Source organism: Papio anubis, chromosome 1, assembly GCF_008728515.1.
Source record: "Papio anubis isolate 15944 chromosome 1, Panubis1.0, whole genome shotgun sequence".
Lineage (NCBI taxonomy): Eukaryota > Metazoa > Chordata > Mammalia > Primates > Cercopithecidae > Papio > Papio anubis.
Window position 1 is genome coordinate 157,362,332 of NC_044976.1, and position 12,849 is coordinate 157,375,180.

Consider the following 12,849-nt stretch of genomic DNA (forward strand, 5'->3'; position numbering starts at 1 on the left):
GATTGAGGAGGGGGCTATCCAATGGGGCAGCAGCTCCTCTAGGAGCCTTAGCTTCCCTTTGCAGAACAGGCCTTCTGTCAATCCAGAAACCAAGTGTCCTCACTTAAAGCCAGCTTAACCATCTGGTGGTGGCTAGCAGGGTGAACTTCACTCATTCTCTTCTTTTCCCTGTACTCCTCTGCACACCTTTCTGCTCTTCCTTGCTATCCCTGTAACAGGGTCACTTTTCTTAGTGTGTTCAGATGTGAGCGTGGAGAGCAACTGGGAAGTTAGGTGAGCTGATTTTCTCCAGGGCCTCTGGTCTGTTACCATTAAGGTCAAGTGACTCAGCAGAGAAAGGAGGGTTTGCTCCAGTAACTTTGTTGGGGGGAACCCGCTCCGGGGTTGGGGGAAGCAGAACATAGTGTGGGGGAAGACGGGACAGGAGGAGCTGTTGGTGCCCTTGCTGTTCTTTTCAGGGAAATGCTAGAGTGCCCCCTCCTCCACCAGCTCTCTAGTACTTGTGCTGTGGGTGAGGCTGAACCCAGGTCACAGTGCACGTGGGCGCTGAGGGAGTGTAACGGGGAGATCCTGTGACATCTGCCTCGTGGTGGCATCCAGACCTGAGGGGAGCGGGAAGAAGAGAACCTGAGACCTCTGGAAAGAGGCACAGCAGAGATGGGGAGTGTGGGGAGGGTTCTCAGTGGAAAGAAACCTCAAAGGGAGTGGGGCCAAGGGGCTGAGCAAGGACGCCTGGGCTGGCAGGCATGGGGGAAGCTCAGGCACCCTCTGATGGGCTGTGTGTGGTCAAGCTGTCCCGGCCTCCTTGTTAGGAAAGTCTGGCAGGGAGTGGGTAGAGTGGTAAGCATGGAGACGGAGAGTGTCTAGACCTCAGGAAGGACTTTCTTGTATCAAAATAGAAAGCATCCCAATCAGGCCCAGTGTCTTCCAGATTTGGTGTTGTCAGAATCAAGGCCAAAGTTATCAACACTTACACTTATTAAGTTATATTTTTTAAAGTGTCCTTTAATTGGCTGAATCAGCCGGTTGGAAATAGAAGTTGTTCTGAAATATTCCATCCACATATGTCTTTCTCGCCGATAAATGTGTATCTCCCCACAGCAATGAACATAATGTCTTGAAAGAGTTGGTGCTCGGTAAGTCGCCTTCCCCACCTTCTCCAGGCGTTGTGCTTGGGGCGGGGGTGACATACAAGGGATGAGGTGCGGGAACCCCGGTTATGATGGAACTCTCACACCCACATCTTTTCCTGGGCTAGATTTCAGCTTGTTTCTCCACCTTCTGGCTCAGAGCCAGGATCCCTGCTTCCCAGTCACTGGCTGAAGGACTGGCAGGATGGGGTTGGATCACATCTTGTCTGTCCTCTACTTTCCTCCTTGGAGATGTTGCTTTGTCACTCACTTCTGGGGCACCCTGATAATATGGATGAGGAACTTGTCTGAAGTACAATTTGGGTTAGGAAACACTGAACCTCTTTATACTTTTTATAATCGACTTTCTTTCTTTCTTTCTTTCTTTCTTTCTTTCTTTCTTTCTTTCTTTCTTTCTTTCTTTCTTTCTTTCTTTCTTTCTCTCTCTCTCTCTCTCTCTCTCTCTCTTCCTTCCTTCCTTCCTTCCTTCCTTCCTTCCTTCCTTCCTTCCTTCCTTCCTTCCTTCCTTCCTTCCTTTCTCTCTCTCTCTCTTTCTCTCTCTCTCCTCTCTCTTTTCTTTCTTTTTTTTTGAAAAGGAGTCTCACTCTGTCACCCAGGCTGGAGTTCAGTGGCGTGATCTCGGCTCACTGCAACCTCCACCTCCCGGGTTCAAGCAATTCTCCTGCCTCAGCCTCTGGAGCAGCTGGGATTACAGGTGTGCTCCACCATGTCCAGCTAATTTTTGTATTTTTAGTAGAGACGGGGTTTCACCATGTTGGCCAGGCTAGTCTTCAACTCCTGAGCCCAAATGATCCACCTGCCTGGGCCTCCCAAAGTGCTAGGATTACAGGCGTGAGCCACCGCGCCCAGCGTTACTTAAATATTTCTTTGAGAAGGAGCAGGCTATTTTCAGCCGGCTTAGAGGAGTTTATCACTCCCACAAGAACCTCAGGAGATAACAGGTCAGGGTAGAGCGAGGTGTCAGCAGCAGCAGCTTATTTACATATTTTCCACAACTCTTTCCTTGGCTCAAATTGCAGGCATCCTGGCCAAGTTTCTTTATATTTTCGAGACAGGGTCTTGCTGCATTGCCCAGGCTGGTCTCAAACTCCTGGGCTTAAGCTATCCTCCCGCCTCAGCCTCCTGAGTAGCTGGGATTATAGGCGCGCACCACTGAGCCTGGCTGTGGCCAAGTTTTAGTCTGGGCATTACTGTCACTTTCTCTCCATCATACACACCAAAATCAGTGGGCAGGTCTGGGCTCATTACAGACACTGTGCTCCTGGTGTCAGAGTCTGTTTTTCCAGATGGAATAACCAGGATGGTGGAGGGACGGAGAGTCTCAGCCTTGAAAGTAATCTTTCACTTGGTTCTGCTTTTCTCCCACATAGCAGGCGCCTTTCTCGCGTCTGAGGCACATGGTCAGCCAGCCACTGCTTGAAAGCCACCAGCGACTAGGAGCATTGCCCTGTGAAGTAGCTTTTTCTATTGTTATGGACAGTTTCAACTTATATCATTCCTTCATGTTGAGCTTAAGTTTCCTTCTAACTTCCACACGGTGGAACCAGTTCAACATCCTGGCCATCCTTTTCTGGGCTCACTTGTTTGCCGTTGTTTCAAGAGTCAGACAAGTATGGGGGGATCGTATAACCCATTGGGGAAGATACCGGGCCTATCATCTGCCTGCCTGGGTTTGCACCTGGTTTCCCACTCACTAGCTGTGTGACCCTGCTTATAATCCTTAACCTCTCTGAGCCTTGGTTTACTCATCTGTAAAATGTGAGTGATGGTGGTACTTACCTCATAGAGTTGTCGAGAGGGTTAAATACATTAATACATGTAAAAAGCCTGGAACATTGCCTGGCAACCAAAGGCAATTCAGTACATGGTAGCTTTTAATCTCTCTGGAAATAAATTGTCTGGAATTGAACACAATACTCTAGACGTGGTCTGTTCCATGGGACCCTGATGCCCTCTAACTTGACGATATATTTCTATTATGTCAGACTAAATTTGCAAATCACTGGTGTTTAAATCGAGCTCATTGTACTGAAGCCCTCAGGTTATTTTCCCACAGACAGCTGTCAGGCTTAGATCTCCCCTTTGCTGCATAAAAGATGTGATCTGAGTTAGAGGGAAGGTCAGGGTCAAGGGGAGCCCAAAGCCTCCCCTCACATTGGTTCCAAACACACATGAACTCTCATTGATGCAGTCGAGTCCTTTTGATAATGCTGTTCTGCGATCTGACGTTCTATTTGGAAAATCTCTTGACCCACACTGGGCTGAGATAAAATTCCCTCCCCATGGGTCTTTTCTTTCTTTCAGCGGGCCTTTTTCATTCTTCTTTGCTTGTTCGTTGCATTTGCTTATCAGGTGAGCTAAGCACTTACTGTTGGGAACTTCCTTACCTCCAACTCCGGCTCCTCTATTTCTCCAAGTTCCCAGGCTATCGCAGAAAAGTCACAGGTGCCTACAGCATAATCAGAGTGCCTGTTTTCACAGACGAACCTCTGGGGCTGTCTAAATCCTTGCTCTTCATGGTCCACTAGCATCTGTATTACTGGGGAGCTTGCTGGAAATGCAGAATCTCAGGCCTCACCCCAACGTACTGAATCAGAATCTATGTTTTAACAAGACCCTCCAGGTGATTCATATGCACATTAAAAGTGGAGAAACCTTGCTCTAAGTTATTCAGTGTGGAGTAGGAATGAGAGTATGCAGAAAGCAAGAAGCCTGTCTTTCCAGGCCTTGAAATTAGTCCTACTGACCAGGTTCCTGGGGACATAAAGCTATTTCTGGAATATTTGATCACAAGCTTTTTCTTGGAATGCCTTTCTATGTTGCCCAGGCTGGTCTTGAATGCCTAGAGCAATTCTCCCGCCTCAGCCTCCCGAGTAGCTGGGACTACGAGCGTGCACCACTGTGCTCAGCTCATAATGTTTTTATAAAATACTCGTATTGTTTTCTTTTCTTTTCTTTTTTCTTTTTCTTTCTTTTCTTTCTTTCTTTCTTTTTCTTTTTTTTTTTTTTGAGACAGAGTCTCATTCTGTCATCCAGGCTGGAGTGCAGTGGCACAATCTCAGCTCACTGCAACCTCTGCCTCCCAGGCTCAAGTGATCCTCCTGCCTCAGCCAGCCTCCCGAGTAGCTGGGATGACAGGCATGTGCCACCACACATGGTTAATTTTTGTATTTTTAATAGAGACGGGGTTTCACCATGTTGACCAGCCTGCTCTTGAACTCCTGACATCAAATGATCTGCCCGTCTCAGCCTTTCGAAGTGCTGGGATTATAAGCATGAGCCACTGTACCCAGCCACTCATGCATTTAAAAAAATATAGATTGTACTTGTGTTTTCCTCATTTTATTAGTAACATACTCTTGAGCTCATGTATTTCAAACCTCTGGATATGTACAGTTGGAATCTTAAAGTTTAAATGTTTGGTTTTATGTTTCTGATCTACTTTTTTGGTTAATATTAGGCTATGATTTCAGTATATGGAATCCTGATTCTGCCATCACTATGTTAGTCATCCCTCCCAGCTTTGTCAGTAGCAAATCTGATAACCATGCCTTCTAAGTCTTTATGCAAATCATGGATGAAAATGTAGACCACAGCAGGATCAAGAACAGATCCCTGTGTGCACCCTTAGAAGCTCACTCATTTATTCAGCCAGCAATGTTGACTTCCAGAGCTCCATCCCTGCAATCAGACGAACTGGTTATAGCTCCAACTCTGTTCCCTGATGACTTTGTCACCCTTGGCAAGGTATTACTGCATCAGACTCCCAGTTCTTTATCTGTAGCCCAGGAAGTTGGAGTAGTCACCAGCATCCTCTGGGGGTGCTTTAAAGAAATGCATGTTCCTGGGCCCCTACCTTTTCCCCCACAGATCCTGGTTCAGTTGGTCTGTGGTGGGTACCCAGACACCAGTATTTTGAAAAAGCCCTCAAAGCAGAGAGCAAAAAATTCTCTGGGTAATTCTAGTGTGAAGCCAGGATTGAGAACCACCGGACCAGATAATCTCTAACAACCATGATTTGCCTTTCTGATCCAAGAGGCCTCCTGGGGGCCTGGTACACATCTTCTGGGGCCTCTTGTCCTCTGGCCTGAGCCCTGCTGGCTCAGACCACGATAGGAGAGGGGGCTTAGCTGGCTGGTACAGCACCGTGGCCAGGCACTGGGTGTGCCGTACAGGACTGTAAAGCACCCGTGTCTTCCCCACATCCCTGGGAGAGGAGTTAGGATGCCTCCTATCAGCTGCTTGCTCTCCTGCCCATCTTCGCTGGACAAAAGAATCATCCCTGACTTCTCTGAAGTTAACTCCTTCTCTGTGCTGCTGAACTTGCTGCTTAACAAAAATAGCCAAAGGACAGTGTAAGTCTGTTTCGGGGAGTCAGCACCCTGTCTGATTCCTCTCTTTGTCTTCTGTTTCTTTCCTCCCATAACTCTGGAGGCAACAGCACCTCTGAGGCCTTCTTTTGCATCTCTTTCCCTCTATAGACTCCCACAGGCTGAGGACTGCACCACTCCAGAACCGTAGCATCTCCCGGAAATGTTGCTGGCCAACGAATGAACACCAAAAGACCCCTCTGACATGGTCCTGGGGGTCAGGGTACCTACGTGCCCAGCTTGGCTCATTTGAGGCAAGACCAGCTTCTAACTTCGGGCTCAGGTTGTTGCTTTGAGCATCGCTTGCCTGCTTCTGGGATATGAGTGTGTCCAGGATGTGTGGTCTCATCTTCTCTCTGCCTCTCCGCAGTTGTGCTGGTACGGGGAGTGTCTCTGCAGTGGGCTTGTTAATTGGCGCTTCAGCTGGCTGATTGACTCTAATGCGGGTGAACATTTATTTACCCCAGCAGCCGCCTCTCAGACAGCCGTTAATTGCAGGCACGAGAGAGACAATAATTACGGGATAATGGGTGGCTTTTGTGTGAGTCCTTCTCTTTGCACTGTGTCAGCAAACACGGAGGGTTTGTTTTCTAACATTCAGCTACCCTGCTGGGGAATAACACAACCCCTCCCCCACTCACTCCATCCCTGTCATCCAGTCCAACCTTCCCTTTCCTTCCCGTCCTGGGTGACAGAACACGTTCCAGTCTTCCAAAATATTGTCTCCTTCCAAGTCTCATGTGGTCATGACCCCATTTTTAGGATTTGTGAGGTCGAACTCATAGTGTTAAAAAAGTAGTGCTTAATTAACTTTGCCTAAAAATGGGTAAGCAAATGTTAAACTATATGCCTGTTCCATGTGCCTCCTGATCTTTGTTGTGTGTTTGTATAGTTGTAACTGATGTGTAGCTAGTGTCTTGTGTCATGAATTTCTTTTTTGTTTAATATTATTTTATACAAACACTCCCAGGTATGATAATGATCTATAAATTTGTCATTTTAAAGAGCTATAAGTAATTCTGTCATGTTGCTCCATTACTGGATTGCTTTTCTCTTATTACTGAGAATTTGGGTTGTTTCCAATTTGTTGCTATTATGAATAGCTCTGCTATAAATGTCTTTATATGTACTGATTTCCCCCCCAGTTATTTCCCTGGGGGTTCAGTGGATTATGAAGTTATATTGATCTGGGATCCTGTTGGGAAGAATGGAGGGGCTTGGGGAGCTGGAGGCTACTGGGAGAGTTTAACTAATTTCCTCCTCTCCCGCTCCCAGCATACAATTCCTCTTCTTCTCACCTCTTTTCACATCCATTTTGAGGATGATTCTTGCCCCGACTTCCCTGGTAACAGCCCAGGTTGGTGAGGTGGAGACTTGGCATTCTGGTTATGTACTGCTGCATTGCAGGCCACCTAAAACGTCGTGGCTGAGAACAAGGGCTGATGGTTGTTGTTCAGGGTTCTCTGGGTTGACTGGGCTCTGGGAGGGGTGGCCCTTGCTTGGGTCATCTCCAGCCGTGGTTGTCCTCTAAGGCTCGACTGGCAGGGCCACCAGGGAGGCTCCTCACATGTCTGGCAAAGGATGCCAGCTGTCATCGGGGAGCTCAGTGGGGCCTATCAACCTGAGCACCACACGTGGCCTCTCCACGTGGCTTGGATTTCCCTCAGCGAGGCAGTTGGTTCTGAGAGAGAATGTCTCAAGAGAGCGCTCCAGGAGACCCAAGTGGAAATTGCAAGGCTTCTTATGCCCCAGCCTCAGGAGTCACACACAGTCATGTCCGTCACATTCTGCTGGTCCAACTGAGCCCACCCAGACGCACGGGGTGGGGAATCGACTCCACTTCCCAATGGGAGGGCACAGCAAAGAATCTGCAGACCTCTTTGGTCTTCTACTCTTGAAGACTGAAAGCATGTATTGGTTAGTAGCCTATGCATCCTACCAGGGCCTGCCTTAGGAGAGGCCATGTGAGAGTCCCTCTCCCCGTCCCCTTCATTTCCATGGAAGCAGTCTACTCCTGTCTTACTTCTGTTTACCAAAAACCTGCCCGTTTTCAGAAGTCATCTGATCTCTCAGCCTTCCCTGGTTGCCCACAGGAGCCATAAAGCCTCCCCGTCTTTATCTGCCTTTGTCTCACATGGCTCTTTGCACAGTTATTTATGGGCTTGGCTTGCTAGGTTGTAAACTCTTGGAAGGCGAAGACTCTCTCATGTTCTTCTTGTTAATCTCGACACCCCACCCTGAAGACCTAGTAAAGCTCCTGGCATAGAAAAGGGCTTCCATAAATTCCATCTGCTTTCCCCGTTTTCACACATTTGAGACTGCACTGCCTGTTGAACTAATGAGTTCTTATGAACTAATGACCTTAATGGAGCGGGGGTGGTGGGAAGAGAACAAGCACTTGCCACACACTTTGTGTGTGCACTTAACAGAGCAGGCTAGGAGCTTTACATGTATTCTTTTACATAATTTTTAAAACAACCTGGAAAGTAAGTAGCAGCATTCCTGTTTTATAGAGGATGGAGTTGAGGTTTGGAGATGTTAAGTAACATGTGCACAGTGACATAGTTGGGGTCACCTAGTTAGAAAGTCATGGAGCCATAATTCAAACCTAGGTCTTTGGGAATTTAGGGCACATATTCCCTCCTGTACGCTTAACCTCTTGGGACCTCAGTTTCCTCATCTGTAAAATGGAGAGAATACTTCATAGGGTTGTTTGGATGAAAAGAAATAAGACTACAAGCCATCCAAGGCCGTGCTTGGCATCAAGTAGGCATTCATTCCCTATTGCCTGTCACACCATGGCTTCTTGTTCTCAAGGCCTGGACAAGCACTTTACACACCTGGCATGGCTTTATGGCTGGCAATGCAGTTGATGGGTTTGCCCTCCTCATCTTTGGGTGTGTGCGTTGTTCACCAGCACACATATGACTACTGTGGTACATGCCTCCCAATTACTCCTCCTGTCCCACTGGAGCACGAGTGAGTCATTTTCCCTGGATTCTGCACCCCGCCCCCCCTTCCCCAAGTGAGAGACCACCATCTTCCTTGTAACACAGTGCAGACAGCCAGGTCTCCAGTCACCCCAGACGCTTCTCCTAGAGCAACTGAGGTGAGGGATTCCACCCTTCCACATTAATTGCTTTTGTTTGCTTCTTTAAAATTATTTCCAACGAGAGCTCATTCATTCTTTCTTTTTCCTCATCTCATGCTCACTTGCTGGCTTCACTACTCAGTTCTGTTTTCCATTTTTTGGTCTCACTCTGTCTCAGAGCCTATAGGGGCCCCATTCAGAATGATTCTGCCATGGTGACATCTTGCTGGGTGAGTTAGGATGAAGGCTAGTAAGGAGGTAGCAGCTACGGGGAAGGGGCTTGCTTGGTAGAGCTGGGGAGAGCTATAATTTATGTCTTTTGCTTCCTGATTCCCTTCCTTCTTATTCCTCTGGCTCTGGTCTCCTCATTCTCTGGCCCGAGGCACTGCCTGGGAAGGGAGGAGCTGGCTGGTTTAGGCGTCCACTAGTCTGCTCTGATCTGTCCCTTTATTCCCCAACTCAGTTTCATCTCCCACTCCCCTGCCTGGCCATTGATATATGGCATAGAGTTGCCAGAATCACAGAAGGCAGAGGAGATTGGATTCTTTCTCTTAACTCTTCTCATACCCTTCCCTCCAAGGGTTCAAACTGAAAGTCTGGGAGTCCAGAAAGGGATGAGATTTTAAAAGCTCTTTCCTCCCTGCCTTCAGGCTCTTCTTTCTTCCCAGTGCTAGTCCTTTGGAGGAGCAGCAGGGCTCAGGGGCAGGCAAAATGGAAGCCTTCCCAGCAAACTGCCCTGCCAGAGCCTTGGAGGAGGCCTCTTTAGACCTGGCTTTCTTTATCGTTCTGGTACAGCCCTAGCAGGGGACTTGTCACAGGCAGTTGCTAGCTTTTGTGATTCTGTTCCAGTCATTGACCTGGATGCCTGGAGTTTGACAAATCTTCAAGTACAGAAAAGTGTTTCCTACGTCCATGTGAATTTGCAAATATATGTTTTTTGTGCTTACAAGCCCATGGGAAGGTGAGGCAGGGAGGAGGAGGGCAGAATGCAAGCTGGGCAGTATGCAAGTTGGCCTAGTGCATGATCTAAGTATTTTATTTTCCCCAGTGTATGTATGTGCATGCACACACACACACACACACACACCCCTCTTTCAGGAGGTCTGCCCTGATGGCCTCAGCTAGAACTAACCTCTCCTTCCACTGAATTCCTGTGGCACCAGTGACTTGTATCACTCACAGCAAATCTATGCTTTCAGTTGTACGGTGGTAGCAGAAGATCAGATTGGATGAATAAGTTGGGGCTGGATTATAAAAGGCCTTGCATTTCAAGCCTCCATCCTGCAGGCAGTAGAGAAGCACTGCAGGTTTGTGAGCCAGGGCATGATTGAATTGTCACTTGTGGGGAGCAGGGAAACCAGAGGTGGAGGCACCCTGTCATCTCAAGGGCAACAGGACTGGGGATGACTTGGTGCAGGTGGGTTACTGGACCAGTTTAATCTGCGGTCTGAAGGCAGTGTCATGGATAGGGAAGACTGGTTGGTGATGAGGGTCTAGGATGCCACACTGAGAGCTGTTTTGGGAGCTCAGTGGGTGTGGTTGGGGACCTGTGTCTTAGGGTAGAGTTGGTGACTGGAGACAGAAGAAGACCAGATGGAATTAGGTACAGGGCCCTTACAAAGCCCTTCTTGACACTAGCGAAGTTCACATTGGGCCACCCCCTTATGCAGGGGCATTTGCCCTGGAACGCTTTAGGGGCTTCTCTTCAAGGTGACATGGCAGAATTATTTGCTGGCTATCAAAGTTATTGAGATGAGGTGACAGGGGCTGTGGCAGAACAGAAGCTATGGGGTCCAGGTCCAAGGACAGGTACAGATGTGCCCTGCCCATGCCACATGGACACTGTCATCCCCCATGGCCCAGCTCAGAGCAGCTGGCCCTTTCACTCCCCCGGGGCTCGGCATTTACTGCCCAGACAGAAAAGGGGAGGGATGACATGACTCCTTGTCTGTCTTCTTTCTCCCAAGGTCACCTTTGTCTCTGCTTGTCAAAACTGGCATCATCTCCCTGGCACTGCCAGCCCTAGAGCTGGGGGCTGCATGGTGTTCCCTCAATGTCTTCTTGCCTTAACGCAGTTGCTCTGGCAAAGAGCAGGGAGAGGTGCAGCGGCCACTGTGGCGTAAAGATGCCTTTGAGAGATGGGATCCGCCTCACACTCTTCTCTAGCCCTGAAGTGCAGCCTCCCTCCCTGCCCCCTGTTCCAAGAGGGGCCTTCTCCAGGGCCTTTCTCTGCTGGGGAAGGAAGGGAGGGACTTGGTCCAAGGGGGCCAGCCTGGCTGTCTATATGTTGAGAGGAGTTGTCTGCAGTGCTGGGCTGAGGCCAAGCTAAACACCCCTCTGCCCAGCTGCCTGAGCCATTCTGCTTTTCTGGATTGGTGTGGAATGGGAGAGATTGTGTGTGTGTGGTGGGGGAAGTGGCGGGGGCAGGGGTTTTTATCTCCAGGTTAACCCTTGGGAGGCCAAGAGGAAGGCAAGCATCCAGTGGGAAAGTGACGCTGTCTGTTTTTTGGACAGGTGATCTCATCAAGACCAAGCCCTTTTGTGGAAGCTAGGGGATAGGGTGTGGATGGGGAAGGAAGAGGCATTGGTCAAAGCGTACAAAGTTTCAGTTAGACAAGGGGAATAAATTCTGGTGATCTATTACACAGATGGTGACTATAGTTAATAATAATATAATAATAAAGTATATTTTTAAATTGCTAAAAGAGTAGGTTTTATTTTATTTTGTTTATTTTTTTCAGACAGAGCCTCTTTCTGTCACCCAGGCTGGAGTGCAGTAGTGCAATCTTGGCTCATGTAACCTCCACCTCCTGAGTTCAAGCTATTCTTGTGCCTTATCCTCTCGAATAGTTGGAATTATAGGTGTGCACTCCCACCTTCGGCTAATTTTTATATTTTCAGTAGAGATGCGGTCTCACCATGTTGGCCAGACTGATCTCGAATTCCTGGCCTCAAGTGATCCACCCACCCTGACCTCCCAAAGTGCTAGGATGACAGGCGTGAACCACCCACTGCACCCCATCAAGAGTAGGTTTTAAATGTTCTCACCACAAAGAAATGATAAATATGTAAAGTGTAGATATATTAATTAGCCTAGTTTGATCATTTCACAATGTATACATGTATGAAACCATCGCATTGTACCCCATAAATAGAGCAATTATTATTTATCAATTAGAAAAGAAGACCAAGTTTGGAATGATAGCCCCAGAACCATCCTCCATGGTGATTTTATGGGGAGTGCAAATGTATGTCATAGGTAATTAGGAAAGTTGTTTGGCAGGTCGGAGTCTTTGACTCTCTCTCTTAGCACAAAGATTTGAGATTTAACTAAGCAGGATACAAAGGCTTTGCGTCCCACTCATCTTGTTGCCTCTCCCCATCACCCTCAGCTCTCCTGCTGTGATGGAGGGTTAGCTATGCTGTCTGCCTTCGTCCCTTGCCCAGAAGCATGTTCACCACAGGGGAGCTTTTCCAGGCACCTGAACCGAAGCATGTCTGTCCTTACTGCATGTCTATTTCATCCCATCCCAGGACTTCCCCCAGAGCAGGTTCTAGAAATGGGATTATCTTCCTTGCCACCCCTGCTTTCATATTACCCTTGGCCATTGTGTTCAAGACCTGGGGATAAATAGTGCAAGGCTAGGTCTCCTCAGAGCTCCCAGCCTCAGAGGGACCTTACCATTTTAAATAGGCTGATTAGGAAAGCTTGTCAATGGCCAGGATCACAAAGAAAGGATGTTTTTTGTTTTAAAGGGAGTTTTTTTGCTAATGAAACCTTGAACTGAAGCCACTGAACTTGCCCGGTCTGGAAGTGGGTTGCTAACTGCATAGCCTGAGAAGGAGCTCTCCCCCAGGGCAGCTGGAGAGCAGGGGCCAGGAGGTTCCTCCCAGAGAGCAGGACCTGGGGTGCAGGATTCCCCCTTCCCTGCAGGCTGAGCCCTGGCCTTCCGAAGTGGGTGAGAGCTCTGAGCTGGAGAGTTAAAGACTTGGGTTCCCAGCTGGCTTTGGCACTTCCCTAAGGATGTGTAACTTCAGACCATTCACTATCCCCTTTGAGCCCTAACTGTTTAAATCAGCTGAGAAGGAGGGATAATAATACAGTGCTTCTCCTTTGGGTTATGTGAAGCTGCAATGAAAAAAGTCAATGTGTGTAAAATGCTAAGGGAATGTCAGAGATTATTATTAATATTGTTATTGTTCTTAGGAGAGGCAGAGACCTGGAGTCCTGGGTTTG

General features: G+C 48.2%; 1 protein-coding gene across 17 annotated transcripts in view; it reads left to right on the forward strand.

Annotated features, from left to right (window-relative positions):
- PLEKHA6 (pleckstrin homology domain containing A6) overlaps positions 1–12,849 on the forward strand; it is a 159,601-nt gene that overhangs the window by 33,917 nt on the left and 112,835 nt on the right. The window lies entirely within an intron of this gene.